Source organism: Myripristis murdjan, chromosome 22 (assembly GCF_902150065.1).
Source record: "Myripristis murdjan chromosome 22, fMyrMur1.1, whole genome shotgun sequence".
In the NCBI taxonomy this organism is placed as follows: domain Eukaryota; kingdom Metazoa; phylum Chordata; class Actinopteri; order Holocentriformes; family Holocentridae; genus Myripristis; species Myripristis murdjan.
Window position 1 is genome coordinate 5650878 of NC_044001.1, and position 18386 is coordinate 5669263.

An 18386-nucleotide genomic window follows, 5' to 3' on the forward strand; every position below is an offset into this window, starting at 1 on the left:
CGGGGTTGGATGACTTTTGCATGTCGAGCTGCGGTAAAAATCTGCATCTGCACGTTATTTTTACTCACGTTGACTTTCTCCCCCAGAGATTGCACAAAAGCAATATTTTGTGCGACATAATTATACACCCCAGTCTTACTCACCTGCCCTTACTGTAACATCCACGGCAGATTTCCACATGTAATGGAGGGTTAATACGTCTAAACACCTTTTTTATTTGCAGGAAAAGAGTTTAACTGCATTTTCATTGCTGCTATAAAATCTTTATGGGTATATTCATAGAAGTACTGTAGCATCAAATTGATGCTAGCTATTCAAGGAGGATCTTTTAATGGGTTAAAGCATAAATTAATGTGTATGCCAATAAAAAAAAATATATAATTTTTTTTCTAAAAGTGTTTGTAATTCTTTTTAATCACTGTCATCATTTTTACCCAGCTGTTCATTCACCACAAAATCACTGAGCACATTTATTCCTAATACTTCCTTTGTGAGAAAAGTCTATGTATTTATGTTGTTAACTAATGAAACTAGAGAAGAAGCTTTACAAATCAGCGCTTACAATATGAGCACATATGAGCTCATATTTCTCCCTCTGATTCCTGTTTACCGCCATACTTAATTTATTGTTATTTTCTAATAAAGCACTGTCATTGCAGGGATTAATTGAAAGAAAATTATTGTTCTCTCTTGTTCTCCCTCTGCGGCGCTGTGTGTGCCGTGAAGCCAGTTGACAGTTCATGTGGGAAAAGAATCCAACCACAGCTTTGGGTTACACAACACAGCCGCCCGCTGAGCCACAGACAGAGCTCGCCTGGTCCAGCCCAGACGCTGGAGAACACCCACAACGCTTCCCCGCCCCTACCCTGCCTTCCCCTGCCAGGTGGCCTGCTACACGCCTGGCTGTGAGCTCGCTGCAGCAGGCTGACGATGACCTGGGAAGAGGGGTAACACGTTTCAGGGCTAATTCTACACACGGTTGTTGAAAGGAAACTGATTTCATACGGCAGTGAATTGGACAGGATGTACCACTTGGTTTGCACTTTGATCCAGAGCACCTCACAGTACTCTGAGTGCATATTAACATAATGAATATGTTTTGTAAGTGTGTTTCAGTTCATGAATGCATTTTATTTAAAGCAATTTATAAAGTGGAAAAGTTCTGTTTACCTGTGGAGTGAAGTGCAGGAAAGCATGCACATCCAAAAATAAGGTCCAAAACTAGACTGTGCCTTTAACAAAGCTAAAGTAAAGCGCCCTCATATGTTGTTGGTAAGCATTTACCACAAACTGAGCTGGATCTATGTGTGTATATATATATATATATGTTTTATAAATAATCTGGAAATTAAATCTGGAATATGAATTTAATATCAGCTGTTGGTGCAGACTTGTTTTCAGCATTCAGAGGCAACCTCAATTTAACAAGAGGATCAACTGTCATTTTGGCTTAATCTAGGAGTATTTCACAAAAAAATATCAGTGACATCAATCCTCTCCGTCAACCAGAGCAAACAAGATTTTCTTTGTAGAGAGTTAGAGTGGAATCAGCTCAGATCCGATGCTGCGTACCCACTGTAACATGATGAATTTGTGTTGCAGACACTACCTCACAGTACTTATCTGATGCATTATGTTTATATGCGCCTTCAAATCCCAATCATGACTATCCCTGTATACTTGAATAAACAGAATATACAGAATATCGCCATGGAAAGAGAGTTTACACCAACTGCAAAACCTCCCGCAGGTACATGGAAACAATTCCTCAGCTTTGAATCCATACTTGAGGAGTGTTTATGTTTAGTCTACTGTCATGCCGTACATCTTGTCTGCACTATATGTGAGGTCCCGTTACCGTATGTTTTGTGCCTGCGCCTATTGTGTCAGTGTTATGTATTGTGCAACTGTCTTGTAATGTGTCAGCGCCAATTAATGAAGTCAAATTCCTTGTGCACCAGCTGTACTTGGCACGTAAAAGTGATTGTGAAAAGTAATAGTAAACAGGTTGAGGTGTACTTCAGTATAATTTGTTAATACTGTATGTGTCTTTGTATCCCAATCATAGTTATTCCTGTATTCGTAAATAAACATTGTGTTACTAGGAGAATCGCAGACCAAAAAAACAAATTGGGAGCATTGCTGACATGCCTCAGTATTTTTAGGTACATTATTTGAGCAGAATCACTTTGTTTTTCCCCCCTCCGTGTGAAGTTGAAAGTGATGCATCAGAACAGCCGCCATGGCACAAGTTGGGGTGCAGCGTGTTGGTAAAGGCACTGCAGACGTTTGCAAAAAGAGGGGCTTCAGGGTCCAAGTTCGTCCAGGAAAGGAGCGCAGGCCTAAAGTATGGAAATGATGCATGACACCACAAACCCTACACCCTGCAGGAAGGCAATAATAATCACAATCAGCTTATCGCAGTTATTATAAACAGATAAGGTGTTTACATGGATCAACTGAGTACTTATATATCTTAATGAATTAAAATATGCATGTAAACACATTTAAAGAGAGGGCCCCTGATTAGCAGAGCCAGACAGAGCACATCTGTCAACAGCCTGATGCCAGCGATAACTTATCTACCTTTGCAGGTCCATAAACAACTTCCCATTATTAATGACTACTGTGATTCATTGTGGGCTGCGGTCTGAGGCTTATGACAGCCAAGTGTTTTACGCATGAGTTGTGCTGATGAGTTAGTGTGTGGCATAGTTTCCAACAATACTTGGGCCAAGTTTTTTTTTTTTTTTTTTTGGTGAACATTTTACTAATGTTAAGAATAAAGCGTAGTGACAATCAGTATAACATGAATATCAGACAAGGGCATCACATCGATATAATGGATTACATGAATAATACAGGAAGAAATGAAAATACCAGGTCAGATATCCATCAAAAGGAAACTGAAGAGAGAGAGGGAAAAAAACAGGAGATATGGAAAATAAATACCAGTAGGACAGGTCTGACTAATTTTAATCACACCCTTAGAAAAACCCAGAGCAGCAAACAGTAAAAAACAAGTCATGGCCACCATTAGAAAAATAAAACTTGTATCAACCATTGGGCTATAGGGGAAAAAAAATACAACAGGCTATTCTACCAAATCACAAACAAAGATGTCTGTGGTGATTCTGTAAGGAAAAGAGTGAAGAGAGACCAAAGATCGATTGTTAATATGTCCCAAAGTTCTAAAAAACAACTTGGGAGAATCTGTGACGTGACATGAAAAGTAGTATATCGTCTGCATATAATGAAATATAATTCGCTGTACTTTTCACATGAGTTTTTCTTGCGCCTCACAAAGAATCTTTATGCTCAGTATCAGGCATCTGTAGGTTAGCATGTGTTGATGTGGACAGCACTGATTTGTTACCCATTTGATTACATTCAGGTCACAATTTAAAGGAAAATTCCACTATTTATAAGGTTTTTAAAAATCTCAAGTGGTACTGAGATGCATGATCTTTTTAAGCAACAGCAGGCATCATGCTTACTCTGTTACACATTAATTCCTGCTGAGGTTATCTAGTCCTTTTCAAATAAAATCCAAAAAGGGGGGGGGGGGGTCAAAATATAAATTAACTGGATTACTAAAGAAACTTAAGAGTGGTAAGAGTGCTATGATTGCTCATAATGTTCATAGGGCTGCTACCTCCCCTCTTAGTGTTGTATTTTTCTCTGGTCTTCAGTCTGAAGTTATTTTTGCCAGACAATACTGTGTTTTTTTGGCTCCACCTATTGAGGTTTAACTCGGCCAAAGAGGTTATTTCAGCCTTCAGAGCAGCTCCGTCTCAGAAAAATGTTTGTATACCGAAAACTCCACTAAGACGTTGCTGCTCCAATTTCAATATCTCCTCTACATCCAAATGTCGCAGTCATATTCTGTCACATATCCTCTTTTTTTGGCATGTGGATAACATTTCAAAAAGAGTTAGCTCAACATTTTTTTTAAGGAGAAGTCATGTTAGGTAACCCCTCAGGTAGCTGCTAGGGGCATTAAAGCTTTCAAACAATGTGTGAATTTGCCTTTGTCAGAGCTGCACAGATAACGACAAGTGAGTGACACTTTTTGTCTGGTGTCTGTCTCAGGGGGGAAGTGATGCAACGTCGAGCCAAGAGATTCAAAAACAACACGCAGCTGAAATCAAAGAGCCCAGGCATTTGCTCAAACAAGCTGTCCTGCCTCGCTGACAGACGAGGTACTTCAGTGGAAGGGCTTTGCTCTTTAAGTCTCCCACTTTTCTGTCACTTCTCTGCCGCCTTTGGTGTCACTCACTCACACAGTCACATAAAATGTAAATTATTGATATCTAAATGTACAAAAATCTTTTAAGTACATGAGAGTGAGTCCTTGCTCTTGGCTCCTCGGCCAAGTAAGTTAGGTAAGTGTGCGTGTGTGTGTGTGTGTGTGTGTGTGTGTGTGTGGTGGATTTCCATTTCATGACTCAAACATGAGTAAAAACAGAGAGATTACTAAAAGAACAGATCACGCAGGGTTTGTTGAGTACAACCCTCGCTCCAAACACATGTACCCACAAGCATGACACAGATAAATCCAGCGCTAGAACAAAACTATATGAATATTTTTGTTCTCCGGTGCTCTGCTGTTGCGCGGCTGGGACAAGACAGCTGGGCCTCGCGCTATGCCATTACATTGGATCCCTTTATTACAGAATCCCAGCAGTAATGGAAATAACCTGTCGTTCTGGGCCAGGTAGCTCGACAGTCCCATAAATCAAACCTGTGTTTGGGAAGGCAAAGGCTGGGGGGGCATGTGGAGAGTGGGTAGAGGAGAAAAAGGGAGGGTAAGGGAGGCGGAGAGGAGGAGGAGGAGGGAGGAAAGGAGGTTCCTGTGCTTGTTGACAGGCTCAAACGAAGCTTGAGCAAACAGGCTCTTCAGGTGTGAGAGCTTTCTGAATGCACAGTGAGACAGGCAGGCAGGAAGGTGGGACGGCAGGTAAGGATATAGACAGGCAGGTGGACAGACAGACACACACACTGAACCCGGAGCTCGGTAAACACCCCAAAAATATCACATTCTGTCACCTGTTTGTCCATGAAACTCAAAGAAATGGCAATGCTAATAAAAATGTGCCTTTCTCAGGTTACCATAATAGTGACAGGGGCGCTTGTTTCTTGTTTCTGATGTGTGAAATGGGTGGCGTTTACCTCATCGGGATGATTCAAATAGTGGGATGGGTGGGGCTTTTCACAGACAGCACACACCTTTGCAGGAAAGCATGTGAAAGTTTAGCATATTCACTCAGCCCATCTATTACACCAAGTATATTAAAAAGAAATAACTAACAATTATTTGCAAATAAAATTTTATCAGATTTGGATAGTTACAGTCTGTGCAACTGTGCAAATTTAATAAGACACAAGATTCATTTCTGTAATCCCCAATTTGGGTGATCACAGGAATCAGAAATAGAGCTGCCAAAACAAAGAGTACAATGTGTACTAGATAATATAAATAAAAAATGAAATAAAATTGAAAATGTTGCCTCCCTGCAATGCTAATAAAAAAAGAGGAGCGTTCCTCCACCACAGTTTCCAGGTAGTGATTCCAGTCAAATTTGTAGTACATCATATCATATCAGCCCGACTGGCTAACCTCAAAGCGCCCTGTTTTCCGTTGCTAACGCACACGGGATGGTTGTTTATAATTAGCATATACACATGTACTTCTCGGTGGTTTGCTTTGAAATAATTTGTCAGAGAGAGTCTGCGGCATTACAATAATCAAAAGCCGTTCCCGGATTTGTTTTACTTGGTTGGGATTTTGGTGATTTGTGTCTGTGATGGGATGAAATTCCTTGTGGTGTTGTTGCTGAACAACTCTGCCTCTGTTTCCCTTCCTGAGTTATGGCTGATTGGGTGTCTAATTATGATCTTGCAGTATAAAGGTGGAGGGGGGGGGGGGGGGGCATCCCTGTGATCTCTATGGTTTATGTTGATTTGCTGTTATGATGCGTGATTGCAAGGTAATGGAAGGAAATTGTTTTGCAGAGAAAAAGAACAACATTGCTCTTTATAGGTGTTATACGCCCTGAACATTTTTTTGTAATGAGGAAACCTTTGAGGTCACTTTGGCCAAGATCCATCATCGTGCCAAAGTTTACACCCAACACTCTCAGAATAAAGGATGCAACATTGTACCATCTATAAAAAAACAGGCCTACAGAAGAACAAAAACTAATGCACTCTCTGAGAGGAAGTAAAAACATCATTTAAAAAAAATTGTATGCCAACAAAATAAAGGCTACTTGAGTATTTTACATTAGATAGTATTTTTTCTGCTCATTACATATATCTAAACCTAAAACCAGCAGCCTGAGAGGTATAATAGTTGTTAAAAAAAAGTTGTTAAAAAAATGCTTATGAAGATGTTGCCTTTGACCAACATCAAACCTTGCCTTACGCTAACAAATGTCAACGTTTTCTATTGGGATTGCTGACAGCCTGCGTCTTTGCACACAGTCATTAATGTGTTTCGTAAGTAATTCACGCACACATGACACTAATCCAACTGTGTGGGCGAGGGCTGTCTGGTTGAGGTGTTATCATTGAGAGAAATCAAGAGGGAGGCCACTTATAGAGCGGTATTTATCACTCCTATTAATAAAAACCACAGAGGAAAACACAGTCGGGTACTAGGCACAATGGCGCAATTGTTTTCCTGGGGCGGGAGAGGATAATATTAAGTGCTTTTAATATTCACATATATCTGTTACCAGTCTGGATTGCAAGCATCGCCTCCTTTCCAGGAGGGCTTATTTAGTGCAGAGCCCTGGGGGAAACAGGTGGATATTAGGTGCGTTCTCTCGCTGTGCCTGCACAAATCCACACTCAACAGGAGACAACATCTCAGAATGGATGGTATAGTTCAGATGTTTTTAATTAGCTAGTAATAGTGCCTTTGTGTCCCAGATCTGCGTCATTTGCATACTTCATGAGTCGGAAAAGGGCGATTATGTTCCATCATGCCACCCATAGCTGTTTTTCTTTGGGCACGCGATGCTATGTGTACTTGGCAGGGGTGCCAGCCTCCGCATTTCAACACAAAGCATTTTGTTTTAGCGCTAATTACACGGCAGGCAAAGGCAGATGGGCCCTGCTTCTTCCTCCCCTCTGTGGGTGACAGTTATTGACAATCGACCCTGTCTAGCCATAATACGCCAGAGGCAGAGGAATCAACCTCTTCCAACGTAAACACTGCGGGGAGAGGTGCATCAAATGGGGCGGCTTTTACCTTGACAACTGTAACTATGTTCAACAAATTAGTCCCAGAATCCCCAGGTGTTTACACTCCTTGAAATGAAAGAGATTGCCTTTCGCCTGACTGACAGTAGGGATCTCTGAGAATCAGCGTTTGTTTTCATTGCTGTGATTGTGAATGGGCACAACGGATGACACCCACTCCAAGATGCCATTTTGATTCTCCAGAACTGCAGGCTCAGGAGTCCCATTCACATGCATGTGCATGAACGTGTGTTATGTGTATGTGTGTGTGTGTATGATTGCCAGAGGGTCATATGGTACTTGCAAACAGTTCTTAGCATTTGTTTTAACCTGCATCACGTTCCAGATGTGTTTCCTGCAGAACAATTCAGAAATAGTGTAGGTTTAGCTGTCATTTACAGAAAATTACACAACACTGATTCCTCAAACTATTTTCCGGTGGAGGTCTTTATTTTCTGGCACTCATCCTGGCTTATGATTTGTGGGTATGTCAGTGTGTGTGTGTGTGTGTGAGTGTTCTTGAAGCCAGGATCAAAGATCAGCCACATAGCTCTATTTACACCAGCAGATTTCGTCTCCGGCACCGTGCCATCGTCCGCTGAGTGACTCAATCTTCTGTGAAAATGGTTTGAAGGGTCAGCGGCTGTGAGCGACCCTGAGCCGCTTCCTCGCCGCCCTGCCCGTCCCGAACCTGCATCCAACACTTAGTCACACCGGCATCAAAGGAGGGGGCCCGTCACACCCCGCACATCAAAGACAAACCATTACCGTCGAAGCCAGTCAAACCGCGCACACAAACAGAGGAACTGTGACGTCAAGTGGAATCTTAGATTTTACTTCTCTGTTTTTGTCATTCTGTGGAAATGCATTGTCATAAAACATAGAAGAAAAAAAAGTCACTGAGGATGTCACGTCATTAGCTCCCGTCCTGAATGGGCCAAATACGCCATCAGCGATGTCACATGAGCTTCGCATCAGAGAAGTTGCAGTGTCACGACGGGGCCTGGCAGCAAAGAGTTGACATTTAAAGGAGCTACATGCAGCATTTTTAAACACCGACGTGTCATTGTCAGATTAATTGTGATAACTAGGTATAATTATTGTAAACAAATGGCACCGTGGTGGAGACTGTGGTCGCTTCTGTTTCATGCCAGTGGTAATGTTTAGTGCTTAAGTTGCTCAAAATTATGACCACATCACCCATAAACCCTGTTGCTTTTGTTGCAAAGAGGATGTTGCTGCTTGTTCCCCTTCCCTGACGTCACTCCGGGAGCATGTGTTTTTGTTTTTGGTGTACTGAGGAGGATAAACATATTACGGAAAGTATTTTTCCAGATTATGAACCTTACAGTCCCAACGTTATTCGCCACTGTGGTAAACCCTGAACGTTTTAGATTCATTTTCACGGGAAGAAGAGCACCCTCTTCCCGTTTTGTGGCGTAAAGCAATCCAGCAGATTTACCTCCAAATCTAACTCCGGTGCAAGGGGGCGGAGCTACACTCTCAGCACGGAGGGGGCGGAGCTTTCTCTGGGGGCCCTTCTAATAAAAAAAAATATTTACAGCTGTAAAATTGCTGATCTATCTTATTCAATAAACAGCAACAGGCCAGGTGCACTGTCTCAGTAGTGTCTTCCTTACACGGGAAACATAGCAGAAACATAAAATAGACACAGCGCCATAAAATATGATACACTTTATCAGGTCCACCTGTACAGTCTGATGCAGCTCTGCCATAAATTCTACCTTTTAACAAAGTTTATAATGTTCAGTTTGTGTTCACATTGCGCAGAATTTGTAAATTTAATTCTGTGTTTATTATTGAGGCTGTAGTTTGCAGAGGTCTTGTGATGGACTACATTATATTGAGAAGTGTTTCTAATTTTTTGTCCTCCCTATTTATATACAACGAGGGGGACAGAATATTGGAAACAGCTCCCCATAAAATGCAGTCCAGTCCAACAGCAGCACTAACTATGAGCTCAATGCCAAACATAGAAGTGAATGAACACCTCTGTTACTGTGACAGAAAGAAAACCTGAGCATTACAGGCAGCAGGAAAGGAAACTTTATGGCACAACAGTTGGATTGGATTGGATTAGATTGTATTAATTAAGGAGCCACTGCGTGTAAAAGGTCTATTCAAATACAAAGACAGTCTATAACAGGCAGTGACGCAGACATCGTCCACATTGTTGGCAGTGACAAATCAATGCTAGCCTCGTTTTTAGCCACTTTCAAGGCTTTGTCGGGTGAGCAGCAACGTTAACGTGATTTTCCGTTCCATCATCATTGTAGTTGTGTTGATGTAAGCGCAGCTCAGGATGCAGTTAAACTTTTCTCACTCTCTCGCTCATTGTGTTTTAGTACACTAAATTTTTACTTTCTCTCCATTTTACCTTCTAGCTAGATTTAAAAAAAAAAAAAAAAAGAATCATCTTGACTGTTAACTTGACAGGGTGCGACAACATGGCGCATTCGCAGACACATGTAAATTACGCCCTCCAGGTGACAGACACAGCCGTGCAAACTGTAGCTGCTGGATAAAAAGAAGTGAAAACAGCCCAGATCCATTCTGAGATATCATGAAATCAAACTATAGGGGAGAGTGGGGTAATTTTTGCCAAGGGGCAAGTAGTGCCACCCCTGTTATCTAGAAAACCATAGAAGAAGTTGGTCCTGCAAAGAAGGGAGACACATGGCTTGAGAGGTAAGCACATTTCAGCTCAAAAAACATTTTTTTGCCCTCCAAAGTAAAATTTCTATGATCAAGATTTTTTGATTGCTGTGTTTGAACAATTATAGAAAACTTTGAAAACAGTTCACACAGGTTTTAGTACTTTAGTAAGTTACACCATGAGTCTATACAGTTAGCATGATGTTAGCTCAAAACAGCTGGGGGATGCATTTTTTTCAAAATGGTGGGCTTGGGGTAATTTGTGCCAAAGGGCCTGGGGTAAATTGTGCCAGTGGCACAATTTGTGATCATATTCTATATATTACTTTATTGTATTTTATTGTTATTGTACATTGTCTTCTTACCTTTGATCACTAAAACTATTCAGATTCAGATGAAGATGATTTGCAGGTGCTCATTTTGGACTTTTTATTTTGTTCTGGGTATGTGTTCATGTGGCGCTAGGCCTCGTTATAGAAAAGTGGCCTGTGATCTTGTTAAAATAATAAATAAATGTTGAATAAATAATTTTGTATTGAATTTGCTTTACTTTTATATAGCATTATCATTTGTGAGATTAAAATGATCTGTTTTACTTCAATTATCAATGGCACATTTTACCCCAGTGTATTCTCTCTAATGGCACAATTTACCCCGCACCGGGGGCAAGTTGTGCCACAAAACCACTTTTTTTTCGAAAGCTATATTTCTCAAACAGTTTATATAAGATCCAAAGTGATTGTTCCCACGGATGCACAACATCCTAAACTATATGTGCATATTTTAGTTGGAGGCATTACTGTAATCCCCTCACTTTAAAGGCACTTTAAGTAAAAATTGGCACTACTTACCCACTCTTCCCTACATCTGTTTGCCATGTTTAATAGTGTTAAAGATAATTTTTTTTATCTTCATCGCTGAAAAAAAATGTCTGTAATGTTCAGTTCCCTGATGATCGTGGGCCCTGGAGCAGTGACCCCCTCTGCCCCTGTGGTCGCCCCTCTAATGCAACATAAAATGCCGCAAAGAGGCCTATAAAGACAGAAGCTGCTCATCTATGTGTCTCCAATCATCTCATTTGTTTGCAGGAACTATACAACAAAGAAACACACTAAAGCATAAAGGAATCAGCAAAAACATATATCAGTGTATTTTAAATGTAAAAAAATAAAGATCTCCTGTAATGCATCAGCTCAAACTAAGAAAAGTGTAAAAGCAAAATAAAGGATGGGAGTCATGTCTAACAATGTTCAAGGTCCTGAGAGTGGACAGGTCTCTCAGCTGTGTCTAGGCCTTCATCGCTATTTTACTGGCCAATGAAACATATTCCAATAAAAAAATATATATATATATATCTAAAAAATAAAATGCTAAAATAAAACATGCCACACAAATGTACAGGATGTTGCCCTTGCTTATCTTCGGAAGTGCACAGGAAGGGTTTGTCTTTTTACTTCTTTGTCAGATTAGCGATCAGATTAGCAATCACATTTCAATCCGGCTGACTGGAGATGCATCTGGCAATGACGTTTAAAAGCAATGCGGTTACACCTTTATCTGGATATAATCCAGATCCAAGTTGCATGAAAAGACCAGGTGCAGGTGCGATTTCTTTTTTTTTCTTCTTCTTCTTCTTCTTCTTGTTGCAAAATGTTTAGAAGCGAGACGAGGCCAAGACAGCGGCGGCGGCGGCACATTCACATACAGACACAGAGACGAGATTTAATTCGGCGTATGCCATATATCAAGAAATAATTCTGACAGAAAGTCGGAGGGAGAGATTGTGAGAGAGAGAGAGAGAGACAGACAGCAGGGAGACAGAGAGAAAGTCGGGAACAGTGGCACAATCCAAAAACAGCTCAATTAAGGCATTGACAGTTTTCAATAGACCCGTCCTCCCCAGCCCTGACATCTGCTTCAAACTGAGTGAATACCTCGAGGCTAGCGCACCGCCCCGAAGACGTGCGTGTACACCCAAACACTCTGGAGATGTCAGCCTGTCAGAAGTGCGTCGCAGCCGTAGTTATTGGCTGCAAATCTCACGCTACGTAAAAGAAAAAAAAAAATACAGGTTCTTCTGTCTCGGCTTCCCAGGACTTTTGGAAGTGGCTCACATGGGCTGAAGCGCAGGTGGTCCAATATTCTGCCAAAGATGATCTGAATCTGAATCTGAGTAAATTACAGCGTCTGAAAACGTGACTTTCACCAACATGTTCAGACGAGGCTTGGAGCACCACGTCTCTCTCTCTCTCTCTCTCTCTCTCTCTTTCTCTACATGTCTCTCTATTTGTCTCACTCTCATCTGTCTCTCTTCGTCTCTGTCTTTTCCATTTCCATCCTCTCAATCTGTCATTCTTTTCCCGTCTTTGTCTTTCTCACCCTGTCTTTTTTGTTTTGTTTTGTTTTGTTTTGTTTTTTGTGTCTCGGTATGTTCTCTGTAGCTGTTTCCAAAAGAGCGGTTGTGCTTTTGAAATATTGCAAAACATGAAAATGTGATCAGCTCGGTTCAGGTGAATAAGCAACAGATAATAATTAAACCCGAAATGCACAGGAGAAAAATAAACGAGTTTTCCGAGAGTTGATCGGCGCTGGTCAAGCTGTCGTTCCTCTTTAGTATCGGCTGATGTTGTCAATATTAAAGTGCACACAAGGAAAAGCGAAGTTATGTTATAAGTGCATACAGCAGTCACATATATACTTTAAAATAATCACAAAAATACTGAGACAAAACCTTTCAGATTGAGGGACACAAACTGTGACATAAATTTACAACAATATCATTTGTATTGCTCTCCTTCAGCCAGTGCAATTTTCTTTCTTTTTTTTCATCTCTTACGGCTTGTAAACCTTTGATTTTTTGGAATAAATGAGCAAATAATATTAATAAAGAGGGAAATATAAATCTCTGAGAGGAAGTGTAGAGGATCTTATGACCTTTACTCTCTCATAATTCACAAGTTGTGGCCTCCAATTTGCCATTTTTTGTTGGACTGTTTCTATTTTCTTCCTGTTCATATCATTTCTTTTGTTGTTCAAGACGATAGCAAATATATCTCTCGGTTTCCTTTTTGATTTGGGTTGCATGCATCTTTCCTTTTTCTGTGTTTCTTTATCTTCTCATTTGTGCCTCCTCCCCTCTGCGTCTGGGAATCTGAGCCGGCAGCGTTCGGGGTTTGTGGGACTGTCACACATTTCTCACCCCGCGCTCGCGATGTGCAAACAAACAGAGCGGTGTGCAGCGACGGGGACAAAAGGGAAAGGCTTATGGGCGAGGCGAGGAGGAGTCAGGTGGATCAAGGAGCGATGTGGGAAAGGTGGAATCTCCCGCTGATCCTCCTGGGACCACCACCAGGAGGAGAAAACGTCAGATTTACAGGATTCACCGTTCTCCTGGGAAAAGTGGCCGGGGTTTACGCACACAGATGCAGAGATTCACACATTTTCCTGGGAAAAATGGAAAAGCCGAGTCCAGCCCAGGCGCAAAAAATGCACAGCAAACACGAGAATCTGCAGGCAACGTGCAGACATACCTGAGAAAACACGTTAGCATAATGGACGTGAAGGTGCACACACACTCACACACACACACACACGCACACACACACACAGGCCTATTCAAACCTGCAGTCACTCATATTTCCTCGAAAAACGGGCTGTTATTGTTGGCATGCCGCACACACACCACTATGCAAATGCACTGCCACACACTCACACACACACACACACACACACATATACACACACACACAAAGTCACACAAGTGTTGTAAGATTTACAGGCTTCATCTTCCCCTGGGAGAGATGGAATTACTCCAAATACACACACACACACACACACACACACACACACACACACACACACACACACACACAGACGCACGCACACATGCACACATTTACATTTATTTGCACACACACTTCTGCATGCTTTAGTTAAGGGCATCTGCTAAATACATATATCAGATTATATATATCAGATCATCTGTAAAAGCACCATTATTTTTCAACAAAGGACGGGTTAAAAACTTAATCTAGTTTTGGCTATTTTCATTTTTAAATGTAAATTGAAGGATTTGTTGTGGGTTAAGAAAGATCTTGAAATTATGAATCACTTACAAAAGGATGAGCTGAAAATTAAAATTTACATTTAATTGCTGAAAAGCTCACATTTTTAAGATTGAAAGCTTGCAATAGCGACACGTAACCAGCTTTCATGTGGTTTCATAAGGTACTGCATTATATTCAACTTTAAAAACTATTATTATTATTTTGTTTTTATTGTTTGTGCTGCCCTGTGTGTCAGATGGTGGGATGCTCAGTTCTGGAGGCAGGTACCGATGTGAGGTGGTGAGACAGGGGGCGGCAGGCCTGTGGGACCCTGGCTGCAGCGCTGATGGAGATTAGAGAGATTAGCGCTAAAGAGCATCTCCTCCTATGGAGCCCCCTCTAAACGCCGGCTCCCATCAGATGGGTTTGGACAGAGCGAGGAAACTGCAGAGATTATACCTGTTTAACAGTAAATCCCAATTTTCTTCTCCTCACCTCGCTCCCTGGAGAAACAGAGAGGCAGATAAGGGGACACGGTTAGACAGTAGTGCTAATCCTAAATCCAAATCCTAAACCTCAACACAAGATTCACACTTTCCAATTTAAAAAAAAAAGTCAGTGAGGACTTATTCCTCTTTCAGAACTCATTTTGCACCATTTTACAACTCTGCATGTTGTCAGTAAAGCAGATTTAGGGCCGTTTTAACCAAATATCCCAGTTCAGTGCATCAAATGTAACAAGGAATAACTAAATTGTGTCATTGTTTGAGGGAATGTCCTGTTGGGAATTTTTGGAGTAAAGCAAAAGAATAGGAAAAAGAAATAAGAGTAAACTTAAAAGAAAAACTCATAGGTGCTGTAAAGGGACGTATGAGGCTCATAGCAGCGGTGGAAGTGGGTGATGAAGCGTCTGCATGCAGGAATCGCTCCCAGGCCTCAGAGTTTGGGAAAATGGCCACTGTCAGGCTGCAGAAAACATTAACCTGACTCTCTCCGCTCACCTGGTGGGGCTTCAGCCGAGCCCTGAACTCAGGACATGATCGGTGCTTGATGTGCAACTTTTGGAAAAAAATAACATTAACAGAGTGACGGAGGCTGGGTGCTGCAGTCGAGGGACCGCTGGCTGCTGATTGTCAGGGGTGATGAAGAACTGTGAGAGTGAATTTTCATGTTCCACCAGATGTTCACGTCCTTTTTCTAGTTCCTTCATTATTGTTATTATATTATATTCTCGCTTTAATTATATTATAAGCCTCACTAGAGCCCTCTGAAACCCAGGGAGCCAGTGGATGGGCTTTTATTTTCAGAGGATTTATTTCATTTATTTCATTGACTTTATTTTTATTCAAATTTTTGGGGGGTGGTTATAATAATTTGTGTAAATTTTACCATAATTTCCTTATAATCTGATTTTAAATATACACTTATAATTATTAGAAATTATTTATATTTATAATTATTTATTTATTTATTTACTTTTTGTGCTTATTTTTCAGTAATTTTTTATTAATTTGCTGGTAGTTTTTTTTTTATTTTAATTTATTTTTTATTTACTAATTTTTGGGTCGTTTTCTGGTCATTTTTGTTGTCACCATTTACTAACCTCTTGTAAATATTAGTGTCATTTCTCGCTATTTTTTTTTTTCATCACCTTTTTTTCCTAGGTGATCTCCCTCAGTCAAGTGAATTTGCTCAGGTTTCAAAGGGCTGGCTAAGGTTTTACTTCATCAGCCTGCTGTAAATAACATTATCGGGCTGCATTAGAGAAGACAATCCCATTCTCAGTAACTGTGACTGCACAGATTTGGCCTTTCTGCTGAAATGAAGTTCTGGTGTCAGCTGAACATTTCTCACTGGTATTTGGAGCCACCGATCCACAAAGTTGCTCAGTGCAGTTTTAACTTTTTTAAATTAATGTATGTATATTCATTTAGTGCTCTTTTTATATTTTTATTGATATTCTACTGTATGTTCATGTGTACAGTCTGTTGTGTTGGTTAACATAGGGCACTAAATACACTGGTGCAAAAAAAAAAAAAAATAGCAGTGAAGACCAATTAAGAAGCAAGAGAGAGACAGGCAGAGAGACAGATGGACAGATGGACTGAATGGGGACGCAGACAGACACACAGACAGGCAGACAGATAGACAGCCTGCCCAGACAGACAAACTGACTGATTGATGAAGCGATGGATAGATAGCCTGCCAGACAGACTGACAGGCTTGCTGACTCAGTGTCTGAGAATGAGAGGCAGAGATCGGAATGAGCGAGCGAGGGAGGGACAGAGAGAGAGAGAGAGAGAGAGAGAGAGAGAGAGAGAGAGAGAGAACTGAAACATTTAGCAAACAGAAAATGGAAAATGACTCTGTTAAGATCACCTATGATAACTGGTTCAGTGCCAGACCACACACATGGATGAGCAGATATGGATGTCTGCACATTTACATACACACACACACACACACACACACACACACACACAGACACAAGTGTACACATGTGTGCCTGAACACACGTATACATGCACACCGGTACGTTTACCTGGGTGGGCTGTTTGCTTGAGGGTGCAGGTGCAGTTGGACACCCACGGCTCGTCACCGTGGCAACAAGAAAAATGCTCAGGTGACAATCAAAGGTGCGGCACCTTATAATAGAGCATTCATTTATGCTTAAGAGTTTTCCTGCGCACCCTTAATGATCAGCACTGCAGCACTTCTTCACAGTGAGTTTTCCATATGAACAGTCTGAGAAAAATCTTTTACCTTCTTTTAATTTTGTTTAGTTAATCACTTTAAATGCAGAAGTTTACATTTAATTCAAAAGTTGGAAGTTGGATATTATTCAGGAACAATGCTGGTTCATGAAGTAAGTAGTAAATAAGCATTTATTGTTAAATGCCTTCCTAAACATAAGATGCTTGTACGTCAATAAAATGCACAGAGAAAAACAGAAGATCTACAAATAGCTGAATTATATGACATGACAGAAAGAGTGATTTACTAAAATACTTGGAATTTAAAAAACAAACAAATAAACAAACAAACAAAAACACTACAGTTCAGTGATGAAATGAACCAGAAAAGAAACAATACTACATGTTGAAATACCTGCTAAAGAGGGTTTTTTTTATATAAGTTAAGAGCAACTCATCACAATGGACATGCAAGAAATTATATCAGAGGATAAAATCAAGCAGAGAGAAAATCTTTTTTTTTTTTTTTTTGATTAAGCTTATTGCCTTAAGCTCATTTTCTGCTTTAATATGTCTAATCACCTTTAACCCAAACTGATCAGCACAAGATCAGAGAAGGAAGATTTATGTTTCATAAGCTGACATGGGACTTTTTTTTTTTTTTTCACAGTTTTCCTATGTACTGCAGTTCACTGGCGGTTGGTACCTGCAGAGGGCAGTGCAGGTCAAGAAGCAACACCGCAACAGCCGAGGAAAACCTCAGATTTCTGCCCCCACCTCAGGGGGAAAAACCAAACCAGGCTCCATGTTGTAAGCAGGCAAACGTCCAGACAGCATACTGTAAGATAAACTACAAACAAGCAAACAAAACAAACAAACAAACAGATAATTTACATAGTACCATAGCATATACTGATGGCTGTGCTTCAAATATTATAATTATGTGATAAAAGCAGTTTAATTAAAGCCGAAACTAGCAATGGTGCATGTTAATACAGGATATGAAGTTCTGTTTATGTACTTTTGACATGAACAGAATAACAACATGATCTTTTTTGGCCGGTGTAATCCCAACTTGGAAGTGAAAGAGAGCAATTCATCCACTATTTATGACGCTCCGCCATCTGTGTGTGGAGACGGGCAGAAACCTCCACATTAATGTGACATTAAACTTTGAGGCGTTTGGGTGACGCTCTTATCTGAAACGCCTCCTGCGGCGAGGAGGAAGGTGTTCCGGGACACTTTGACAGGGCACGCCGGCTGCTGCGGGGATTGAACCTGCGCCCTCTCGGTGACTGGACGGCCTGCGATGCCAGCAGTCCCCCTCTGCTGACTATTTACTGAAGCAGCGCCGACACATGAACCGAGAGCCGGCAGCATGTAGAGGAAAGGTTACCGAGAGTCACAATTGGCACAGAGGCTCAATTAGAGTCTCAATGCAGACGAGGGATTAGGGGCCTCATCTTTATACCGGGGTGTCTCGCACGGGGCCCTTGGGGTTGTCAAGAGGTGCTGGAGGTCAGCGTGTTCACAATGGCCGTAAACAAAGCCGTCAATTTGGCTGATTTGTGCAACGAGGCCTCTTATGGAGAAATATACAGACGATCGGGGCTCATTCAAAACATGAGTAGTTTCCTGGGGCGTTGCATCACTGAATTCTTGGGAGTTTGTGTCAAAGCAGAGAAAAGACATGCTGGAACATCTTCGCAACGGCTTGAAACCG